Raw genomic sequence first — 20,005 nt, forward strand, 5'->3', positions numbered from 1 at the left:
CGATAATATTTAGAGATCCAAAGTTTGAACCAAATCGGTTGCTACGTCTATGAGAAATCGCGCGTACCATTTTAGTGAATATTTTCGAACTTTTGTGGGGGAGGTACCGGAAGGAGTGGACCTATAAGCACCACCTTGGAATTTGATCTAATATTCGAAAAAATATTACAATATCCGAAGTGTGGACGAACGCAGTATTCGGTTCGAGCTCTCCAGTCACTGGATATGGTGTCATAGGGGGTTTTTACAACTTTCGGGCTGTTTTTCAAGAAGTATGGACTTGCCCCTGAAAAAACTTTTACTGTCTTAATTGAGGCAGCGAATGCAAGTTGCTTCAACAAAAACTAAATTGATTCGAGAGCAGGTCTTAAAGTGAATTTATCCAAAATTTTGTGTGGGAGGTACCCGAAGGAGGGGACAAATACAGTCCATATTCGAACATGATCTATATCTGGTAGATATATTAGGATGTGTAAAGTATGGACCAAATCGGTCACTCCCATCTAGAGTTATGGTGCGCACAATTTTTCCCCAACATTTTTTAATTTTTGTGGGGTAGGTACCTGAAGGAGTGGACCGATATGGCTTATCTTCGAACTTAAACTAAGCTTGCACAAAATATTACGAATGCCCCAATTTGAACCGAATCGGCAGATCCGTTCGAGAGTTATCTTGCGCTCCAACCACTTCCACCATTCAGGCTATTTTCTCAGGAAGTATGGACTTGCCCCTGATGAAACTTGTACCGTCGTATGGGGGACAGTGAATACAAGTTGCTACAACAAAAATCAAAGCGATTCGAGAGCAGGTCCTAAACTGAACTTTTCCGAAATTTTGTGTAGGAGGAGTGGACCGATTGAGTCCATATTGGAACATCATCTAAGTCTGGTAAAAATTTCACGATGTGCAAAGTATGGACCAAATCGGTTACTCCCATCAAGAGTTATCGTGCGCACAAATTTTCGAACTTTTGTGGGGGAGGTACCGGAAGGAGTGGATCGATAAACCCCATCTTCGAACTTAAATTAAGTTTGGACAAAATATTACGAAAGCCAAGTTAGCCAGTTAGGGGAATGAGACAGTTGATGAACTGGCAAGACGATGCTCCCAGTCCTCTGACCTTCGGGTGAAAGACTGTGTCAAGTCTCCGCTTTTCTTCTTTTTCAACAAACTCAGTAAGCTCTACGCAGAGATACCCGTAAGGATTTGGCAATACGTACTGGTCGTAAGGAATCGAAGTAAATCAGGCAGGCGTAATATTGCTTCTCTTCTCTCAATACGTAAATCAGAATCACTATGACAAACAAGTGGGAGGAATGCTGAGTGAGGACGTGATAGATACTGAAGGAGACTACCACCTTCTCTGTCGGTGCCCTAGACTGTCAGTCAAATGTACCTCACAAATCTACGGTATTACGACAATCTTAAAATAATATAATATAATACCTGCTAGGCACAGTTTTAAACATATTTGAATCTTAGAAATTGGTTTCAGTTTCTAAAAATCGTCACCGTAAATACCCAAGGACGTAACCCACAAAACCAAAACTTTACAGGAGAAGCAAAAAACGTTATAAAATAGAATATCAATCTTATGAGGGCGAGTATTTGGGATATTATCAATCATGTACGAATGGGAGTAAGTAATTAAACTAAAACCGCAAAACGCTTGGTTTTGGGACCAGTCATTACAATAACATCTGCAATGTTATCCAATGTCCTTTCTTGTATAGTATAATTATTTTTGAACGTAGAGCCTTGAAATTTTGCCAGAGCATGTGTGTATTTTAGCTTTTTGTATCACATTCCATCAAAAAAAAACGAATTTGATTTTCATGTTGGTTACGTCTTTGGGTGTTTCTGGTGACGATATACATAGTAACTATTAAAATATCAACTCCTAGAATGCAGTTATAATTTGTTTACTATTTAATTCACACGAAGCCTACATAAAAACTTGTCTTGAAGACAAACACGTAAGGATAATTAACAAACCATGGACAAAAACAACATTGGAGTGAAATTTTAGATATAAGGACAATGATGATGATGATACCTTGAAAGTGTTAATTTTCGTGTGTATTTATTAAATCAAATATTATCAGACATTTCAAATCGTACTCACCTATGAAAATCACTGTGAAGGGGACAATTAAATGTAGGCGTGCATCTGCTGCTGCTGCTGTTGATAGCAACATAAACCAGGAAACCCAAGTAAATACACAGTTGTTTTCACAATGCTTGCTAGGATACAGGAGTAATAACAATAAGAGGATTGTTGTAGTTGTTGCTGATGATGTTGACGTTTATCTTGTTGATGTTGCTGTTGTTGTTGATTTTGTGTGGGTGTGGACGGGTTGAAAATTGCTTTTAATGCTCTGATACGATTAAACAACTTTTCATTTGTTGTTAGTAGAGAGGAAACGGAAAATTGTTGTAACGATACCACTACTGATGGGACACAAGGAAATTTGTTTCTCATTTTGATTCAATGCTCATCAGATTTTCATCACAATGGGTGTGCAGTGGGGCAGGCAGGCAACAGCTCGGCTCTATCATAAAGCAGCAGCAATTGTAGATAGAATGAATACCAGACCACCTACACCACCAGCAATAAATTCTTCTACTCTCCTTTATAGATTTTCCAACAAATTAAAAACGACAACAATAAAATAACAGGCGACGAACGGCAAAAGGAAACACATCCAAAATAAATGACAATTTTTGGACTCATTCACTTACACACACCAAAAATCACATCAGTCGTACAAACGTGTACTTGTCAGAGCAAGTAAGGAGTCAAGGAGAGTGGGCAGTATGTGCTTTTGTAAGTGTGGGTGACTGTTGAGAAGAAGGACAATACAATGTTGTCATACGTCTGGATCCGTGTTAGAATGTGTGTTTATTGCAATTGATCTTTAACAATTGATGCCACTGACCTATCCTTAACTTTGGCGATGACAAATGGCCATCAAAGGGCCCACAAACAGTGTCGTAAAATTTATTATTCCTTCTTTTCAAATCAAGCCAAACCTAATAAAACATCAGCCGGAGGAACAGGGGTAGGTGTCGGACAGGTAGTAGTCTTCTTCAGCAGGTCGGTATAGGCTTGGTTGGTTATTGCCGTTGCAGCATAGCACCATTTATCGGAGGGAGGGCGTTATTTCGGATTGTTTAACACTTTTTTGATTTTCAGATGAGTTTCATTCACACAGTCAGTCAGTTTTATACTTTTTTGTTTAATTGGTAATTAACAGGGTTTCTTCGTTTAGTTTTCTTCTGTTCTGTCCATTTTATTTTCACGTTTGTATTCTCTTTTGTTATGGCATTCTTCCTTTTACTGTGACTTCTGGTTTTTTCATTTCAATTTCGTTTCTTTTCTGTTTCTGCTGCTGCTTCTTCTTCCAATGTATTTTCCGAGAGTTTGCAGGTATTTTTTTGTTGTTGTGTTAAATGCTAAATTAAATTGGACGTTCGAAATTGATATGGATTTTTGCAAATTACGAAAACAACTTAATTTAAATGAACGGAATCACTGTTTAACGATGATGGTAGGTCCTTAATCATATTTTAACAAAACAATTTCAATTAAATTTGATTTATTTCTCATCAAAAACACGCAACAACACGCACAGAAACTTATTTTTATGTCCAGAATAGGGATAGCTACGTCGATTTTCGACTAACGACTTTTTGGTTAGAAACGTCAAAAAGTCGTAAACGACTTTATGCAAGGTTTACATCTACGAAATCCACTCGATTTCAACTGTCAATTCCATTGCTTAGGGGTACTTTACACGGTATGTTTTTTACATATGAGTTGTCACTTCTGCCATACAAATTGTATATGCAAAGTGACAACTCATATGTAAAAAGCATATCGTGTAAAGTACCCATTAAACGTCAAATGAAAACGAATGGATTTCAGATGAGTTTTCATTTGTCGTATATTTCATTAAAAAATTTCATGAATTTAGGCGTTCTTAAATCGAATTCCCCACTACAGCAATTTTATAATTTTACTCTACTATGGAAGTCGATCTAGAGACGCATAATTTCATGCAATTTTTTCAATGAAATCACTCTAGTGTGGACCGGCACAAAGGAATTGACAGTTGAAATCGAGTGGATTTCGTAAATGTAAACCAAGCATTATTGTATGTTTACATGTAAACAGATTTAATAAACCCACTGGGTTTTAAATTCCATTGCGTATACGCCAAATAAATATATATGTACATATCAATATATGGTCTGTTCCTTTACTTTTGAAAATGGTAAAACCGGCAAAAGTAGTAAAAGTTGTAAACTGCTTCCATATGAATTGTATGGTGTCTGAAGTAAAGAAACGCTTTTCGAGTAAAAAGTTGCAAAACTTGAGGATTCTTGCACGTAAAGGAACAGAGCTAATAATAGAATCTCCTTAGATCATATAGCTCGATTAATAATTAAATTAATTAAAAATCTCACAAATAATGGCCTTCGCCCTAAAAAGGCAAAACATTTAAAAATAAAAATTCAGCTGAGCTGGGCTGGTGTTTAAACCTACGTCCACGGCTGCCAGATTTGACGATTTATCGTCATTTTGACGATTTTTTGGTCAAAAATTGATAAAGGACGATTTGACTTTTACCCAAAAAATTACGATTTTTTGTTATTTTACTAATACAGTCGTAAGTAATTTTGTAGAAAATGAATGATCTTATATTTGTAGTTGATTTTAATAATAAACCCACTTAAAGCTACAAAATTGATTGTGTGGGTTTTTTGCATACTGCTAAAGGCCTACGTACATAAGCTGCCTCGCCTGGTTGCCTTGCTTTCCTACTTCATTTCTGACATAATAAAAATAAAAGAATAAAGAAGGCCGAGTAAATTTCAGACTGGGTTGCCCTTTTCTTTTTTATTCTTTTATTCGAAGCAAGCAAGGTAAACAGGCGAGGCAGCTTATGTACGCAGGCCTTAAGGCCTAGGTACATAAGCTGCCTCGCCTGCTTGCCTTGCTTGCTTCTGATAAAAGAATAAAAAAGAAAAGTGCATCCCATGGTTTAATAATAAAGGTTAGCTAAAGCTTCCTGTCAATTTAATTTTTTTTCTTTCGACTGTTCCTAAAACGTCAAAAGAATATACACAATCTTTGTATATGTGTGTGATGTTTGAATAATATGCCAACAATTTTAAAAATAATCGAATTCAATGATTTTCAAAATTGTTTTTAGAACATTTGTATGGAAGAAATCCTTCAGCTTATTATTGCAACAAACATTTTATCATATCCACAACTCGATTATGTGGAGAAACCTTGGCCCTTCATTCATTTTTCGCGTTTTTTATAAAATTCTCAAAATTTGTATTTTGTTTGTTTACCCACTTGTTGCCTTTTTGTTTACAAATTTTGAAGTCTTATGAATTCAGGAAAAACAAGGGTTCTATAGATTTTTTTTCATTTAAATCTACCTCTTTACTTATACCATGGTGCATCCCAATCCGAAATTTGCTCGACCTTCTTTATTATTTTATTTTTGTTAATCTTATGCCAGACTATGAAAATTTTCATTAACATGAAAATGAGTTTATAGGTAAGAGGTGTGAAGGGAGTGAAACTCTGTATACCATTTTTACCATTTGTTACCATTTTTAACCTGCAAAGCGTTCCTTAACCGCGAAAAGTGGCAAAACTGGAAGCAATTTTTAAGAGAGTGAGAGTGGAGAGAGGGCGAAAATGGCTTTCTCTTCTACCACAGGCTACCAGAAAAATTTCTGCAGGTAAAAAATGGCAGAACTGATTTTTCGACTTTTGTTTGACAATTATTTCACAATGAAAAAGAAACAGAAGAAAAAGTCGAACGCTGACAAAACTAAATTAAAAAATGTGAAATAAAAGACGAAAATTGATTTTTTATGTTTCTTTTTGACATTGCTGTCAGATCTACCATTTTTCCGTTCCTTTACTTTTCTGGTAAAAATGTTCATGAGAGAGCAATTTTGAGCAATTTTGACACTTTTCTCTTTTACCACCCTTACCATTAAAAAAGTAAAGGAACAAAGCTAAGGTTCTGTAATCTGAAATTATTCTTTGTGTTTAAATGCGTAACTCTCAAACCAATGCAAAGCAATGAAAATATTAAAAATTGCATATGATTTCATATATCTGTGTAGACGTCAATGACAATTTGAAAGAAAATGGTAAAACGTTTTCAATGAAAATTTGCATAGTCTGGCATAAGACTAATGTCAGAAATGAAGCAGGAAAGCAAGGCAAGGATGCTTGTATTCCCAGGCCTTTATAGTATTAGCTCTGTTCCTTTACGTTCAAGAATCTTCAAGTTTTACCACTTTTTACTCGAAAAGCGTTCCTTTACTTCAGACACAATACAATACACATGGGAGCAGTTTACAACTTTTACTACTTTTGCCGTTACCGTTTTCAGAAGTAAAGGAACAGACCCCAGCAAAAAAGTTTGGAAGTAGTGCAATGCAGAGTTATGATTTCAATACATCTTTCGATGCAGTCCACACGAAGTTATGAAAATGCACTGCGTTCGATACATTTTGGAAGCACTCGCTTAAAGATCCCTAGCCAAGCAAGCCAATTTTTTCATGGTTTAATAAGAAAGGTTAGCCAAAGCTTTATGTCAATTTAAATTTTTTCATTCGAGTATGCCTAAAACTTCAAAACAATATAGACAAATTGTGTATGTGTGTGTGGTGTTTGAATAATATGCCAAACAATTTTAAAAACAATCGAATTCAATGATTTTTAAAATTGTTTTTAGGCCATTTGTATGGAAGAAATTGGTGAAATTTATATTGAAACAATCAGTTTATCATATTCACAACTCGATTATGTGGAGAAAACTTAACTCTTCATTCATTTTCGCGTTTTTTATAAAATGTTCAAAAAATGCATTGTAAACAAACCCACTTATTGCTTTTATTTTGAAGTTTTAGGAATTCAAGAAAAACAAGGGTTCTATAGATTTTTTTCATTTAAATCTACCTCTTTACTTATACCATGAATTTTTTGATTCCTACAGACGCAGTCTTTTTTCTGAACACAAGAAAGAGTGTTAAAATTCTTCTAAGAATTTGTTTTATAAAAAATAAATACAAACTAAAGTTATGAACATTGCTGTAATTCACCAGACGCAAATTATTTTTGAAGTGGAGTTGGAGTTTTTTGGAAATCTGAACTGAAGTACGAGGAAAAATGAAAAACCATTTGGATGATGAAGCAATATCAATTTCGATGTCATAAAAAGCAGAGTTGAGGAAGTAAACTTAGTTACGATCAAATTTAATGGAGAGTTTTTATAATTGGTCTGTTCCTTTACTTTTAAAAATAGTAAAACCGGCAAAAGTAGTAAGAGTTGTAAACTGGTCACATATGAATTGTATGGTGTCAGAAGTAAAGGAACGCTTTTCGAGTAAAAAGTGGCAAAACTTGAAGATTCTTGCACGTTAAGGAACAGAGCTAATTTGTGTTAATGTAATAAAGTTAATATTCTTCTTTTACTTGATTTGGATCGAAAATGGAGTGCATCCTAGCTGTGTGCCGTGGAAGCAAAATGGAGTGCATCCTAGCTGCGCGCTCTCTTGTAAAATTCATAGGTGAATTCATAGGAAAAGATGTACTCCAGCGGCAATTGTTCTAGTGATTTAACTGCATCCGCGGATGCAAACTTTTTGATGGGGACCAATTGTCTGTTATAGTACTGCCTGTTATCTGACTGTTTACAAAATTTAATTTGGCGTATGCATTTCCCGCATTTGACCTGAAACGCAATCAATTCAAAAAATAGATTTTTGTTTGTAATTTCCGCTTTTTGATGAAAAATTTAAATATGCCATATAAGTTTAATCCTAAATGTAAAAGTTCATTTAGACTACGCTGGATTTAGCAATTATCTGGCTTTATTTGACATATGTTGTATGAAAACGACAACTTAAATCCACTGGATTTGCTAAAGCCAGCATAATCTAAATCAGGCATTGCATTCATATAAAGTCAGGGACTTGTTATGGGTACTTTACACGATGTGTATTTTACATATGGGTTGTCACTTTTTATATACAAAATGTATACGCAAAGTGACAACCCATATGTAAAATACATATCGTGTAAAGTACCCATTACGAATGTAGTAAAATATGGTCTGTTCCAGTACTGCAAGAATCTAATTTTTACTAGCTTCTTGCAGGTTCTGGAACAGAGCAATAATTCTCTCAATCAAAAGCCAAGGGATTGTCATTTAAGAGTATACCTACATTACCATCAAAAGTTTTCGATTTTTTTAAATGCTTAGAAAGTCTCAAAAATATCATTTTCTTAAAAAAATTAAGTTTTCTCGCAAAAAAAAAATTCGACTATAAGTGGGTAAATAATAATCACGTATATTAATTAATAATCAAATATATTAATTAATAATCAAATATATTTAGGTGTATATGCAAGGGACAAACTAAAGTTTTTGGATTTTGATGATATGTTTGAAAATAATTAAAACTTAACAAAACCCATTAATTAAACCCGTATTGTTAAAGATGTTAAAATCAAATATTTATTTACAAAATCGATAACTTTCTCGTTTAATTTACTGATGTGAAGTTTAATAACTCGAATATCCTTTTTCAATATCAAATATATCTAGATTTTTATTTTGACGGATTTTCATTAAAAATAGGTGTGTTAGTTTACTCGATAATTTGCACAAGTCCAGTAACTTCTTGTAAATGGCCAAGGTCTTTTGCATTGTACTGAAGAGTAAACGAACAACATACAGTAACAATTTGTACAAATTTTGAGTAAACGAACACACATAAGCTTTGTTCCTTTAATTTTTTAATAGTGAAAGTAGCAAAAGAGAGATCTGTCAAAATCGGCTTTGTTCCTTTACTTTATTAATAGTAAAAGTAGCAAGAGAGAGAAGTTATCTCCTCTCAGAAAACTGTGAAAATTGATCTCACGTAACAAGTTTTGCACAAAAGTAAAGAAACGGAAAAATAGTAGATCTGGCAGCAATGTCAAAAAACAAACAAAATAAATTTCAGTTTTTTTATTTTTTTATTTCACTGGTTTAAATTTTTATTATTTTATGTGTGTTCCCGTACTTTTTTAATGGTAAAAGTATTAAAAAAGCTGTGAAAAATGAGATACACATACAACTTTATTCAAAATGTACGGGAACGGAAAAATGGAAAAAACGTAAAAAAAACTGGAACAAATGTCAAAGTCGACGTTTCAACCGGCAACCATGTTACTATTTTTTACACGCTCAAATTTGTCGAGTAAAAAGTTTTTAAAGAGAGCGTCTTTCAGCGCCATTTTCGTTTAAAGAGAACTGAACATTTTACTACTTTTTGGTCATTGGTGTCCAAAATAAATGAGAGAATTGTTGGGAGAGTAATGTCCCTTTGTTAAACAACGGCTGACATGGCTCTCATTTGGATTTGTTATTCTCTGTTGTTACGACAACGTGCAGGCGTGAACATCAACGTTTTTGGTGTACGGGAACGCTTTGTGGTAAAAAATGTGTAAGAGTGATAAAAATTGTAAACACTTTTTAGTTCTTTTCTTTTTATTTTATTTATTTTTATATTGCAATGACAAAGCGCAAAGTTTTATTTTTTCTCCTTTTGCCTTAATTGTCAAATCAGCAGTTTGGCAGATTTTCCACTTTTTACACAACGAAATTTGTCGAGCAGAAGTAGTATAGGAGAAAGCCATTTTGGCTCTCTCTCCTCTCTTACTCTCATAAAAATTGCTCCAGTTTTACGACTTTTTGGGGTTAAGGAACGCTTTCCGAGTGAAACGGATCGCCTTATTTTATTAGGGCGCACTCAATGTGTGTCGACCTTAATATGACTGACGACATACGCGATGCTATACGCTACGTCAATCATTAAGGATGAACTAGTGGCAACACTGGAGTTGGCACCACTGTATGTCAAATTACATTCCCTATCACACATACGTATGTGTAAATGTGAAACACGATCAAGCCATCACAGTGATCATTTATTAAAAATCAGCAAAGGGAGCACAACGGCAAGAAAAAAAAAAAAACATATTTCGACCGTAGTGAAAATAAATATTTTAGCAAAGTGTGCACAAATGTTAAAGCCTGTCACATAACCTCTTAAAAGGGGATATTCTAATAAGAAGATCTACAAATAATAAGAACATTAATAAGTGAATATTACATTGTGACATTTTGCAAACACCTCAAGCCTTACAAATAAATTTGCATTTATTGCAATAAATTTGAATTATTTTCAAGGTAAGGAATTGCAAAATATGCATGTTTGTCCAAAGTGATTTTTTTACTGATTTTGTGTTTTAATGCATAGTGACATCAACAAAACTGGAAAATTCCAAATCTTGCAAAGGGGCATTCCTGACCTTACATTGGTAAATTGCGAAGTGAATTTACAACAACAATTAAAAGCATTATTCTGGAATTTTTGACGTCACTAACCATTTAAGGAAGGGGGAACAGACTTCGATAACAGCAAGATCAATCCTTCCCAGCTATGAAGGTGCCACCAGACATAACCACACAAACTATTTATGCGGTGATGTATAAATGAAAATACAATGTAGTGAATTGCTGAAAATTTAAGTCATAACCAAAACAAGTAGAATATTACACCATGAAAAAATTAAGACATCTAAACATATGTGAATTTTTCGACATAATTTTTGCAAAATATTTTTTCTATATATTTTTTTGATTGTCATGAATAACGGTTCATAAACGACATATTTAGATATTGATAAATATGTAATACATATGTATACATAAATTTTTTTGACTTATTGAATTTTGCTTTCTCTGAATTTCTTGCTTTCTGTACATAACGGTACTTAGCTGACCTTCATGTACATACATAATTAGACATACATATTTTTTTAAGTTTCTTTTTGTAAACAACATCCCGATATGAATTAAGAATAGTTTAGTGTTTTTGTAAAAGAAGATGAGTGTCAAATATTAGAACACAACCCAGCAAACATTTTTCGACCTGACCCAAATATAATATTTTAATGGGTAATTTTTCGAGTGCTAGATTATTGAGCTCAATCATCAGGCTTTCTAATTAGACTTTTTGGTTAGTGCGATTGCACAAAAATGGGTTTTTGTTTTAAACAATATTTTTGACATTTAGCCTTTTTTCTTAGTTTTTCCTTTTTTCTATTTTTTTATGTTCAATTAATTTAATACTTAATGCAAATATGCATTTAATTTTTCATTTTTAAATTTAATTTTTTTCCTAATCTTATTATGAATTATGTTCAATAAAATGAATTTTGTTATGAATATGAAATGCTAAACTGACTTCGCATTTAAAAGGAATGTTGGGTAACCAAGGCTTTTAGGATTTGAAGGTCACATTAAGGGACATTGTTAAATTAAAGGTACATACAATGTCATAGGTGACAGGGTGGGACAAGTGTACCTCGGTATGACATTAGACCTCGTCATACCACAAATGGTCACAGGTAAGATACAACAATGACTCACAATTGACCTTGTGCAATATAATTTAAAATCAACTCTACTTTTAATAAACGTTTGGTTTCCGTGGCATGGAATGTTTATTTTAATATGTTCGCGCGCTGAAGAATAACGGGTTGAGAACTTACCTCCTGGATGAGCTAGCAAGGCAAATTTGTTATCTTACCATGCCCAAACCGACCTCGTATATTTTTCCTACATTTTTGTTTGATTTTTTGCTTTGAATTTATTCAGCGGATAGCCGGCGCGTAACACGAGTTAAAAATGGTAAAACTTGAAAAAAACTTTAACTTAAAAAACTTAAAGGAACAAAGCTATTGCTCTCACGTAACAAGTTTTGCACAAAAGTAAAGGAACGGAAAAATAGTATATCTGGCAGCAATGACAACATAAATTTCACTATTTGTTATATTTTATTTCACTGATTTAATTTTTTTATTTATGTTTATTTTATTTCTTTTTATTTTACTTTGACTGTGCGCGCTGTTTTCTTTTTTCTTTTGCGTAATTTTCAAATAAATGTCAAATCAACAGTTTAACAGTTTTTCCACTTTTTACTCCACGAAATTTGTCGAGCAGAAAGTAGTAAGGAGAAAGCCATTTTGGTATGCTCTCTCTTAAATTTTGCTTCAAGTTTTACTACTTTTTGGGGTTAAGGAACGTTTTCCGATTTAAAAATGGTAAACTGGTAACTTTAAAGGCCTGCGCATGGTGTAAGAAAGAAGGTGATACAATAATAGCAACCTATGTCTTCATTTGCTGTCAAAACATATTTTTAATCAAAAATAAATAACAAATATTTCGCTTCTATAAAAAATATCTGTGTACAACGTCTTTGTTTAAGCTTCGCGAATAATATTTTAACGTTTTCTTCTAACATTTGTGGATATTTCGCGCAAAAAAAATTTGACAGCAAATGAAGACTACAACCTAACGTCAACTATTGGATCACCTTGTTAAATTCGCCTTGGGCCTGCGTACATAAGCTGCCTTGCCTGCTTATGCTTGGTTTACATTGGGCTTCGTTTCGTGATTTCGCGCGAAATCAAGCAAAATTTATCATGATTTTGCGTACAAAAATGAAATCATCTCATTTCGTGATTTCAGCGAAATCAACATCGAAATCACAGTACACATGATATACAACCTTGCTTTTGCCTAAAAAAGTACCAAAAGTTGCAACACTTTTCACGTATGACAATAAACAAGGTAGATGTGCGAATTGCTGCAACAAAAAATTTTAGTATCAAAATTTGTAAACAATGTGAAAAAATATTAAATTACTTTGTTACAATGCTATTTTTCATTGTGTTCCCGTACTTTTTTAATGGTAATTTTAGAAAATGGAGCGAATTGTCAAAAATTGCTTCCCCATACAAATTTCCTAAAAAGTACGGGAACGGAAAAATAACGGAAATTGCAAAAACTCCAGCAGAAATGTCAAAATCAGCGCATCAGTTATAATATTAGATACCAATGAACCATGATGAAATTCATGGTAGAACAAGAAAAGGTAGCAGCAATACCCAGCTGACTGAACTGGGTTGTAGTGTTAGTGTCAAATTCCATTCGACATTTTATGTATTTATTTCTATGTTCGATGTATATTAGGGATATATATTTTTGAAGAACAAATTTATTCATCAGAAAAAAAACTATTTCCCATAAAGACGGCTTCATATCATTGACATGTAACCTCCTCCAGGTCCGAACGACATGCCGCACACTAAAACACCGCTTATAGAGGCGGTACAATATTTGTTAATATGTGTGGTATTTTGTTAAACTTGAAAAGAATAAAGCCCTAATAAACATGTGCTTTTTTGTTTTCAAAAGCAAATGATTGAAACAGCTTCTCTTTTTTCAATGAATTACCAGCGACCCGAAACATTTTTGCAAGTATTCTACTTTCAGCGAGAAATTATGCATTTAGTGGAATGATATGGAAACATTCAAATTGAAAATCTAACGAGTTTTCATTCATGTTTTCCAAAATATTCAATCAAATGTGAAAAATTATTAGTTTTTTTAAATTCCAATAATTTGTAGACATTTCCTTGTTTTGTTTACATTTACGTTGACACTAAGGTTTACAAACAAAAACAAATTCCTTTGTGGTTGTTGTTCGAGTTGTATTTGTTGTAGTATTAACTTTACCTTGTATTTGTTCTACCATGGATGAAATTATAAGGTGGCGTAAAACGGCCAGCTGATTGGTTTCAATCTGTCAAATATTTTGTTATTGTGAATAAATTGTATGAAAACGTAAACAAACATTTTGACATATTGAAGAATTTTCGGCCAAAATAGAGTTGTTGTTGTGCTACTTACGTGACCTGTTAAATAGATCTTGCAATGAACATATGAACATGCTTGCAGCTATTTTCTACTAGGCCAAAATTTTATGGCAGAAAACAGGAGTAGAGGGTGTTATTCGGCGCTATTTTTGTTTAAAGAGAAGTGCAAGTCTTGCTAGATTTCGGTGTACGGGAACGCATTTTTAGCACTAAACGGGAAAACTACTGCAAGTACTAAAATTTTGCAGGTTCTGGACACAACATTTATCTATCAAAATTTATTATTATGATGTCTCAACGATAGAATCATTATTTACTTATTTTATTTTTTTTGTTTGGTACTATACACAATTAATACGATATATTGATAATTTTACGATAATTTTCGAAATAAAGTTGTAAAGTTCTATATGGTCGTATATTTTTGATGTTTAATTCAATTTACAACAACTTGTGTTGAAAATTCATGTTCGATCAGCTGCGCATATGCGCAAAATAATGGCCTGTTCCCGTACTTTATAAAGTGGTAAAAGTCGTAAAAGTCGTAAACGATTTTCATATAAATTTTGTGTACGGGAACGCAAAATGTGTAAAAGTGGTAAAAATTGTAAAAACTTTTTAGTTCTGGAACAGAGCTTAAGTGTAAACACCGGGGTGTATTACAGGATTTCGTGAAATCCAGTGGATTTTGGAGCGCAAGTGTAAACTTGGCATTACCCTGCGTTTACAAATGACAGGACAGTTCGTCGGTGTCATGCTTAAGTGTTCCATACGCCATTTGCCTGTTTTGAGATAATCGCATTTTAATGTTTTGCGTCACAACTGTGTGGAGCTGGCTAAAGCAAATATTTATATTTTTGACTTGAAATATTAACAATAGTATATAGAACATACATATTTGCAAAAATTTAGAGGAATATGTATTGGAATATAAAAGTTATAAAGATTTTTTTTAAAAAAAGAATTTTTGTCGATTTGTTCCATATCCGCACTTATGACACAAATGTGAAATACTGTAAATCACATGGAACAAAGTGACAAAAAATGTTCCATATTTGCCTCAATAAATTAAATACTTCTAAATCGAAAATTAAAATTCTGATTTTTTAAATGTGTTTTTAAACTTGTAAGTTTTTAAAATATTAATTTCATAACTGAAAAAAGTTGATGCTTTCCCGTCGAGGCGTGGATATCTCGGAAACTAGAGCAGATGGGAGAAAACCGACTAGAAATTCAGAAAGAGCATACCGGAAAACCCTAGAAACCACCTGTATCTCAAAAAGTCAAAAATGGCGTATGGAACACTTAAGCATGACACCGACGAGTTGACTTCATGCATTGATTGTCAAAATCCCACAACTTGCCTGTGTGACGTAGGCGTCCAGACAACTGCGAAAACAGTTGTAAAATTATGAATGAAAATCACCGATTTCTTTATGTTTTCCGTTTACATATTTTGTTTTGTACATATTCTTTTGTTTTCAGCACATTTGAATTATCATCTCACTTCTTTTTCACAAAAATGTCAAAAATTTGTTAACCCGGCTGCCTGTGAAAAACTGATGGACAGCTGAGAGACAAACGACAAATGTATGCATGTGTTAGTAAATCAGAGTTGTATTTGAAGACAAACTGTCTGGTGTAAACGCCTAGTTACTTCTGATAAAAGAATAAAAAAGAAAGGGGCAACCCAGTTCGAAATTTGCTCGGCCTTCTTTATTCTTTTATTTTTATTATGTCAGAAATGAAGCAGGAAAGCAAGGCAACCAGGCAAAGTAGCTTATGTACCCAGGCCTTAAGAAACTTTAACGTAAAGGAACACAGATATATGGTCTGTTCTTTTACTTTTGATAATGGTAAAACCGGCAAAAGTAGCAAAAGTTATGAACTGCTCTCATATGAATTGTATGATGTCAGAAGTAAAGGAACGCTTTTCGAGTAAAAAGTGGTAAAACTTGAAGATTCTTGCACGTAAAGGAACAGGGCTATAATCATGGTAGAATAAAGTGAAGGTAGGCCACAGCTAACAGCTGATTACAATTTTTTTCTTTTTATGGCCTAATCTGTCAAAAGCAGGGTTGACATTTTGTACTGTTGTTGACATTATGCAATCATAAAGGTAGATGTATCGCTGAATTGTTCCAACAAAAAACTTCTGATGTAACACTATATCTTAAAATTGAAAACAAGGAAGAAAATGTGTATTCGCGTGGCAAAATAAAATTGTTGACATTTTTAGCAAAAGTTACGAATGAACGATTTATCAAATATTGATATTGTTACGAATGTAACTGATAGGTTTAAGTTAGTTTAGTTTAATTTCCGTTAATTTAAAAATTTGAATTGTAACGTAAAGTTTTTATTACGCAGTTACTTTATTTAAGCAACAACAACTACCATGTAGAACTCTCTTCATTATTCTAGATGTTACATTACCTTTCATTAATGTGCTTTTATTTTGTTTTGCCATAATCATGTAATTATTGTTTAGTTTGTTACTTCTTTATTGCACTTGTTTGTTGTTGTAGTTACGTCATTACTGTGCTTGTCGTCCAATTGTATTTCCCCATGTATGTATGTGAGTATGGTTGTTCGCTTAGTGCGAATGTGCGTCTGTGTGTTCGCTGCACAGATTCGAGATGTTGCCATATGTGTTCTGGAGGACTCTAGAACAGGGAGACTTTGGGGTATAAATACCGGGGAAATGGCAATGACGGAGTGAGTTGTGTTTTAAGCGTTGAACTGAACAGATCGGTAAAAGAGTAGCTGCGTGCTAACTAGAGATTTGCTGTGTGCTTAATAATTAAAGTCGGTTCTGAATAAGTGTAATAAAGTAAATAAAGCATTGTAGAAACGTAATCTAAAACGAACCCTGTTTTATTTGGTAACCTCACACGAAGTTTTGCCTATTATGAACCAGTAAATAAAGCATTGTAGAAACGTAATCTAAAACGAACCCTGTTTTATTTGGTACAAATCGTATCGGGGAATAAAACAACGTCTACACGGAGATTAGTTAAACCTAATTCCGTAACAATATTAATTTAAATTTGTTCCAAAAGTACGGGAATGTTAAAATTACAATTTTTATAAAAATTGTGCTGACATTTATCTGCAAATCGGATGCCAGCAATCACGATGTCAGATTAGACAAACTTGTCAATTAGAAAATAAGTGAATGACATTTTTATAATAATAAGTTTGGGAAGAACTTTTGCTATTTTTGGAACACTTTTCCAACAAGAATATTCTGGAGCATAGCTAAAGAAATGTTTTTACACTATATGGCACTTTTAACATATAAAAAGTGAAGCTCTAAGTTCCATATATTTTTGTAATACGGGATAGCTATGCAGGTACATCTACCATTATTATTGTACCATGCCATTTGACGTTTTAAGCCATGGCTGCAGGGTGGCATTTCTCAGTGATTTTCATATATATAATGTTGCTGACGCCTTAAGTGGGGTACACACGATCAGTTTTGACTGTCAGTTTTACTCAAATAATCGCTTTTTGTGTATGTTTTTATATTGTGCCTTCCAGAGCCAAATTTCTGTCCTGACCACCAGTTGGAAACCAGAAAATTGCAAACTTTGTTCTACAAAAAACTGACCTGGAACATATGGAGCATGCCAAAATGCTCATAAGGACTCTCTCTTTCATATTCCGTTGAGACGTTTGTGTACGTTTTTATATTGTGGCTTCCAGAGCCAATTTTCTGTCCTGAGCACCAGTTGGAAACCAGAAAATTGGAAACTTTTTTCTATAAAATCTGACATGAAACATATAGAGTATGCCAAAATGCTCGTGAGGACTCCTTCTTACCTTTTATGTTTGGTTTCTTGTGCACTTTTATGCATTGGAGCTTATTTATACCCTCAGCCTTTAGGCTATGAAGGGTATATACACTTTCATACGGGCAAAATGTGCCTCATCGAAATAATGGTTTTAGACGCCAAGTATGTTAGGACGAAATGTGTTTCAGACAATTTGGAGTCGATTGATCAATGTCCGTCCGTCTGTCTGTCTGTCTGTCTGGCTGGCTGGAGCGCACGATAACTCTCGAACGGATGAACCGATTCGGTTCAAATTTTGGCTTTCGTAATATCTTGCCCAAACTTAGTTTAAGTTCCTTCCGGTACCTCCCCCACAAAAGTTCGAAAATGTTCGGAAAATTTGTGCGCACGATAAATCTTGAAGGGAGTTACCGATATGGTCCATACTTTGCCCATCGTGGAGCGTGTACCAGACTTAGATCAGGTTTTAATATGGACTCAATTGGTCCACTCCGTCGGGTACCTCCCACACAAAAATTTGGAAAAGTTCAGTTTAGGACCATCTCTCGAATCGCTTTGATTTTTGCTTTAGCAACTTGTATTCACTGCCCTCCATACGACGGTATAAGTTTCATCAGGGGCAAGTCCATACTTCCTGAGAAAATAGCCTGGAAGTTGTAAAAAACCCCTATGACACCGTGTGAGGAGGTTGGAGGGCAAAATAACTCTCGAACAGGTCTGCCGATTCGGTCCAAAGTTTGGTCTTAGTAATATTTTGTCCAAACATAGTTTAAGTTCGAAGATAAGCCATATCGGTCCACTCCTTCAGATACCTCCCCCACAAAAGTTCAAAAATGTTCGGTAAAATTGTGCGTACGATAACTCTTGAAGAGAGTGGCCGAATTGGACCATACTTTACACATCTTAATATATCTACCAGATATAGATCAGGTTCAAATATGGACTATATTTGTCCACTCCATCCGGTACCTCCCACACAAAATTTCGAATACATGTTCACTTTAAGACCTGCTTTCGAATCACTTTGATTTTTGTTGAAGCAACTTGCATTCGCTGCCTCAATTGCGATGGTAAAAGTTGTTTCAGGGGCAAGTCCATACTTCTTGAGCAAACATCCCTGAAGTTGTAAAAAACCCCTATGGTACCATATGTAGTGGCTGGATATCCATTCTTTTTAGTATCTCCTCCGCAAAACTTTTGATCTCTAATCCTAATCAACATTTTTGTCAGTTCAAACGCCCAAAATTCCCTAAATACATACATGCGTTTTTCTTGGGAAAAAATTGTTTCAATATACACAGGCTGAGGGTATATCTCTGTCGGCCAAGCCGACTGATACTTTTTTACTTGTTTTTAATTAATAAATAAATTAAATTTTTATATTCGTAGCTATTTTTCGTCCCCACAGTTGGAAAAAAACGTATTAAATGCCAATTTTGGGCGTTCTGTGTCACCCTGTATTTTTCGATAACTTTTGTTATCATTGCTAACTTTCGTTGCTAACTTCACGCAGGTAAATATTTTGTGGTTGCCTGATGACTGACAAAAATGAACGGCCACACTGGCAAGCAACCGATTATTTGAGCAAAACTGACAGTCAAAACTGATCGTGTGTACCCCGCTTATAACTACGAACTCTAGCGTGGTTGTGGTTAATATACACACAATTAAAACTGTGGATTTTCTGTATATACCTACTAGGCTGTAACTCTGTTATCTGAGCACGAACATCAACATAATTCAAAAATAACTCACGTGGGCGGAATGTGTCTACCAGTAGTGCGATTCTCTAACTCACTCTTTGAGTTACCGATAATTGTCGGTAAAATTAAAATGCTTATAATTTCGGCAATTACCGATGTTTTTCGGTAAGTTTACGAAGTATATAAAGCAGTCATAAAGTTCTACCGATAGCAAGAGTGTTGTCAACTTTTATTTGAACTTTTCATTCATAATTTTGCGTTTTAATTTTACCGATTTTTGTCGGTAACTCAAAAAATATGTTAGAGAATCGCACTACAGGAATAAAGATATAAGAAATATATTAAATTTTTTCCAATTTTCACACAAAAGTTTCGGTCTATTTCACGCGCTAAAAACTATCTGATTAAGCTTATTTCTGTCATTAAGCTTATTTTCTGTCATAAGCTAACACCTTATTTTAAATTTCGCGCTGATCGGACTATGATTGCGACCTACAGAGCAGATACAAATTCGGATAAAAATTTTATTTTTGGTCCATTTTACCCCCTAAATATTTCACGATCATCACCAATAACAATAGCGATCTATTTTGATGTGAAACCGACCTCCATACCAAATTTCGGCCTGGAGTTTGATTACAATTTAGAATGGACTGAAGGACATACGGACGGACGGACACACATCG

At 34.1% G+C, this 20,005-nt stretch overlaps 1 protein-coding gene and 1 long non-coding RNA gene across 3 annotated transcripts in view; one reads left to right on the forward strand and one right to left on the reverse strand.

The window, feature by feature from the left end:
* Axn (protein axin) overlaps nucleotides 1-3,684 on the reverse strand; it is a 121,344-nt gene extending 117,660 nt beyond the window's left edge. Inside the window, exons 1-2 of one of the 2 annotated variants that reach the window (XM_073991698.1) lie at nucleotides 3,634-3,684; nucleotides 2,126-3,456 (exon numbers count right to left, since the gene is read on the reverse strand). The gene's annotated coding sequence lies outside the window, so the exon portion shown is untranslated. The remainder of the gene's footprint in view (nucleotides 1-2,125; nucleotides 3,457-3,633) is intronic. The other variant, XM_073991688.1, reaches the window with a different exon arrangement.
* Nucleotides 3,685-9,988: 6,304 nt separating this feature from the next.
* On the forward strand, nucleotides 9,989-11,328 carry LOC141390806 (uncharacterized). The gene is made up of 2 exons (XR_012409477.1): nucleotides 9,989-10,280; nucleotides 10,351-11,328. It is a non-coding gene; the product is annotated as an uncharacterized lncRNA (long non-coding RNA).
* Nucleotides 11,329-20,005: the final 8,677 nt, after the last annotated feature.

This window comes from Musca autumnalis, unplaced genomic scaffold (genome assembly GCF_047663935.1).
Source record: "Musca autumnalis isolate F117 unplaced genomic scaffold, ASM4766393v1 scaffold_1, whole genome shotgun sequence".
In the NCBI taxonomy this organism is placed as follows: Eukaryota; Metazoa; Arthropoda; class Insecta; order Diptera; family Muscidae; genus Musca; species Musca autumnalis.